Genomic DNA, 5,184 nt, shown 5'->3' with positions numbered 1-5,184 from the left:
AACCCAGAGGAACCAGGGCAAGGGTCTCGGAAAAGCAAATGCAGTCCCTCAGAATGCCTGCAGTATTTAGGGCCCAGGTGCACCCCCATACCTTTAGGGGGAACAAACAAAACACAAAACCCCTTGTTTCCTTTCATTGAAACTGCCTGCAATTTCCATGGGATCACACACCACAAACTGAAGAGATGAAGAAACCTGAAACTCTTCCAGAGCCTTCTGAGAGATCTATAGCTGGCTACTCTATCAAGTGGCCCCATGTTGCTAACTGGGTGGGTCAGTCCTGGGAAGGAAGCAAGGCATGACAGGTGAGAAGGGCACAGCTAATGCAGACCTCTCCTCCCAGCCCTCAGGAAGCTGAGGCAGGAGGATTGCAGTGAGTTCCAGGCCAGAGAGGGCCACAAAGTGAGGCCCAGTTTCAAAAAACAAAACAACACAATGAAAACACATAAAACAAAGAAAAGCCCACACAGGGGTGCTGACGTGGGGAGCCAGCACCCTTGGGCTCAGTAGCTGACATGGGGAGCCAGCACCCTTGGGTTCAGTAGCCTGCCTCCTCCTGGCAGTATGCCAGGTACTCAGGGCCCTCACCATGGCCGTCACCCCCAACGGGTGCCCCATCAGCTGCTGGGCCCTGTGGGCAATACTTGGGGGTCATATATCTGCCGCCCCAGCCCGAAGACCTGGCCGCTCTGGTTGGCGCCCTGCGTGTACCCCATCTGCAGAGACATGGAGGAGTTGTCACACTTGTCGGTGCCCAACTTGGTGTCATAGATGTGCCTCCGGGTCCCTGGAGCCGTCATGCCCACCTGACTGGCACACTTATTGGTGCCCATCTGGAGGCTGATGGTGCAATGATCCATGGGAGGCAGGATGTGGTTCTTGGGGTCATAGAGGTGTCGTCGGGTACCATAGGCCGTCATGCCAGACTGGCTGGAACATTTGTTGGTGCCCATCTGCAGCCCAATGACACACTGGCCGGCCTTCATGGTGACATCATCAAAGTTCCTCTCCTGTTTCTCCGAGTATTTGACCCCGATGTCCACACCACTCTGCAGCCCCTTGGTCTTGGCCTTTCCCGCCAGCGCAAGCAGAGACACTTGCACCTGCGTCATGTTCCCGCTCTCAAACAGGTCATTGACCTCAAACAGGTCCACAGGGTTCATGCCATAGCCGACCATGGCCTTGATGAAGTTGGAAAGGTTTTCTAGCTGGTGCCAGTTCTGCATAGAGCGGTTGATCTTGGGGACGGAGCCTGGCTGGAGGTTGTTCATGAGTGTGCCCAAGATGACCCCGTCTTTCAGGCCCTTCTGGAAGTCAGGGCCAATAGAGAGGCCCTTGAGTCCTTCGATCCAGCTGCGGAGCTCTGCTTCCTTCTGGGGGTCATATTTGGACAGGAGCCGGTTCCTGACCTCGGCCGAAAGCCCATAGGACGGGCCCTTGTTGAACTGCGTGGAGCTCATGGCGGGACCGACGGACCCAGAGCAGGACGGGCGGCTACAACAGGTTTTAAACAGCACAAAATAGCTGTGCATTTCTTTGTCATTCGTTTGTCCTTTGTTCAGAGTATGACGTCCTGACAGGCACAATTTTGTCTATTTTTGAATTCTTCCAGCTTCTGTGTCCAGTTAATGCATTTGTGCATTGTAAAAATAATGTCCAGCCAAGGGCTAAAATCTGGTCTGCCCCTCCATCCTGCCCTGGGCCTGGCTGCTGTGTGCGCTTTTCCTGTTTCCCAACTCTCGTTCCCATCTGGACCCTAAGGAGCCCCACACATTTATTGTATTTTTTTCAAGACAACGTTTCTCTGTGTAGTCTTGGCTATTCTGGAACTTGCTCTGTAGCCAAGGCTGGCCTCAAACTCAGAGCTCCACCTTCCTGCTGGGATTAAAGGCACGAGCCACAGAACAATGTTCTAATTTTATCTCTGCTGCGGTGATAAAATATCCTGACGTGTCCACAGGCCAACATGATCTAGAAAACACTTTTATAGAGACCTTTTTTGTTCTTTTTTTTTTCTTTTATTGAGACCTCTTTTAAGGAGATTCTAGGCTGTATTAAGTTGATGGTTAAAACTAACCAACATGGGGCTAGAGAGATGGCTCGGTGGTTAAGAACACTGGTTGTTCTTCTAGAGGGCCCAGGTTCAAGTCCCAGTACCCACATGGGAGCTCATAGCTATCTCTAATTCCTGTTCCAGGGGCTCTGATATCCTCACACAAACATACTGTATGTATGTCAGAACACTAATGTACATAAAATGCAAATAAAAACTATTTTAAACATTTTTTAAAAGCTAACCAGCCAGGAGATGGTGGCGCACGCCTTTAATCCCAGCACTCGGGAGGCAGAGGCAGGCAGATCTCTGTGAGTTCAAGACCAGCCTGGTCTACAAGAGCTAGTTCCAGGACAGGCTCCAAAGCCACAGAGAAACCTGTCTCAAAAAAAAAACAAAAAACTAACCAATGCAAATATGTGTGACTGATTGTACAATTTCACAAGTGGTAAGAAACTTGTGTAAATCAAATCATATTCTCAACGGAAGATGAGAGCTGCCATTAAAGACTTACAAGATGGGGCTAGAGAGATGGTTTAGGGGTTAAGAGCACTGTCTGTTCTTCCAAAGGCCCTGAGTTCAGTTCCCAGCATACATGCAGACAGAACACTATACATAATAAATAATCTAAAAGATGTCCTCTCAGATTTGATTTTTTTTTTGAGACAGGATTTCTCTGTGTAGCCCTGACTGTCATAGAACCCACTCTGTAGACCAGGCTGACCTGCAACTCACAGAAAACTGCCTGCCTCTGCCTCCTGAGTGCTGGGATTAAAGGTGTGTGCTACTACAGTCTGGCGTTCTTCCTCCCAAGTGCTCTCATCTTCCGTTCAGAATATGATTTGATTTTTTTTTCTTGTTCAAGATCTTGCTATCTATCCCAGGCTGAATTCCAACTCACTGGTCTCCTGCCTCAGCCTCCTGCCTGGGATTGCAGGCATGCATCACCATGCTCATTACTTGATCATGATCGTTACTTATGTCTCTGGGGACAAAGGACAAGTTCCAGTGACTTCCATTTGCTCTTTAACCTTCTTGCGGTAGCTCTGATCCACAGGTCCTTGGAGGAAATTACTCCAAATGCCAAGGTCCACCTTAGGGAATCAGGAAGTGACTCTCAAGTCTGTCAACAGACCCACAGTGAACCAGACTTTGGTCATTCATTGTCTGCCTCCTCCGCCCCACTTGCCCCAACGCTAATGGGAGCCTGTGGCGGCTCCAGGTTTATGACTATTAGTGTCGACTCCGGCCCCGTGTCCAACAGCTCTTCACACATCTTACATTTCCCTTTGCTCCAAGTGGGTCCCTCTGGGGAACAACACAGAACAATTCCAGTGTACACTTGTCCCAATGTGACAGTCTTTCCTTCTTGGGTCCTGGCTAGTTCTTCAGTAAATTCCAGATCCGAAAGTTGGCTCAGGTCCCAGAACTGGACAGGGATCATGACTTTTTATTGGGGTGACTGCTCTCGGCCTGCCGCTCCTCCACTATTGCCTTCCCTTGATGACAGATGTGACAACAGCTTTGTGGCTGCTCCTGTTTTGCTCCCCAGAGACTTCCTTATTCTGTTAACTACTTCTGTCTTCAAATGCTTCTGGGGATCAGTTTCCACTGGCTTTCCTTAAAGCCTGATGATTTTTATTTAAAAAAAAAAAACTAAAAAACAAAAGCTATAGCTGGTCTTAGTGGCACATACCTTTAATTCCAGCACTTGGGAGGCAGTGACAGGCAGATCTCTGTGAGTTTGAGGCCAGCCAGGTCTAGACAGTAAGTTTCAGCACAGCCTGAGCTACAGAGTGAAACCCTGTCTTGAAAAACAACAAAAAGCTGAGTGATGGTGGCACACACCCTTAATCCCAGCACTCAGAAGGCAAAGGCAGGAGAATCTCTGTGAGTTCGAGGCCAGCCTGGTCTACAGAGTGAATTCCAGGGCTGACTCCATAGCTACTGGGAAACTGTGTCTCAAAGACAAACAAACAAACAAAGATAACAAAAAGATACCCCCGTCTTGTCATGCTACTTGGCCTCTAGTCCGTTCAGGGACCCCTGCCATCCCCTTCTCCCTGAAAGAGTCCAGACTGTTAGTCCTCTCCCACCATCACTCTTTAACCTCAGGGAGGCACTGCTGCAATGTGACACTGTCTTCTCAAATCACCTTCTTGCTGGCCTTAGTGAATGCTATGGCTCTTTTTAAAAAATTACTATTATGGCTGGCCATAGTGGCACACACCTTTAGTCCCAGCACTCAGGAGCAGAGGCAGGTAGATTTCTGTGAGTTCTAGGCCAGCCTGGTCTACAGAGTGAATTCCAGGACAATCAGGGCTACACACAGAAACCCTGTCCAAAGACAGCTTTTTTGGTGGTCAAATCACAATCGACTTTTCCAGAGGACTTGGTTCCCAGCACATTTGACTGCTCACATCTGTCTGAACTCTGATTTCAGAGGATCTGATGCCCCCTTCTGTCCTCTGTGGACACTGAAAGCACTTGTTGCACAGACATACATGCAGGCAAAAACTCAGACACATAAAATGAAGTATTATCACCATCACCATTTATTATTGGTATTATTATTATTATTATTGATATTGATATTCTTGGCATACTCATGCCATGACATGCAAGTAGAGATCAGAGCAGAACTTTTGTGGAGTCCAAATAGCATGTCTTGGTCTTGTGATCGTCCCCAGGTAAAAAGTTAGCACTCTCTCCCTTAGGAAGTCTTCTGCATCATAGACTATGTCCATAGCAGCCTGTCCATCTCCCAGAGTCTTTTTATCCTTTCTTCTACCACCTGTGTTGGGGAACATTCTTTTAAGGTGTGTGACTTTTGCTTATGCTGCATTTGTTTAAATCTGTGAAGCTGTGATTCTTCTAAAACACCCGATGGTTTTAATTAAGAGCTGAATGACCAATAGTGGGGCAAGAGCAAGGATAGGCGGGGCTGGCAGGAAGAGTATAAAGAGGAGAAACGATAAACAAGGAGCAATGAGAGAACAAGGGGAGGAAGATGTTAAGGGCCACCCAGCCAGCCACGGAGTAAGATAAAAGTAAGATATACAGAAGGAAGAAAAGGAAAAAGGCCAGAGGCAAAAGGTAGTCAGGATAATTTAGGAAAAGCTGGCAAAAAA

General features: G+C 48.0%; 1 pseudogene; it reads right to left on the bottom strand.

Annotated features, from left to right (window-relative positions):
* Positions 1-617: 617 nt before the first annotated feature.
* On the bottom strand, positions 618-1,460 carry LOC101980321 (annotated as a pseudogene).
* Between the last annotated feature and the right edge of the window lie 3,724 nt (positions 1,461-5,184).

This window comes from Microtus ochrogaster, chromosome 6 (genome assembly GCF_000317375.1).
Source record: "Microtus ochrogaster isolate Prairie Vole_2 chromosome 6, MicOch1.0, whole genome shotgun sequence".
NCBI classification, from domain to species: domain Eukaryota; kingdom Metazoa; phylum Chordata; class Mammalia; order Rodentia; family Cricetidae; genus Microtus; species Microtus ochrogaster.
This window is presented reverse-complemented; position numbering and strand designations above follow the sequence as displayed.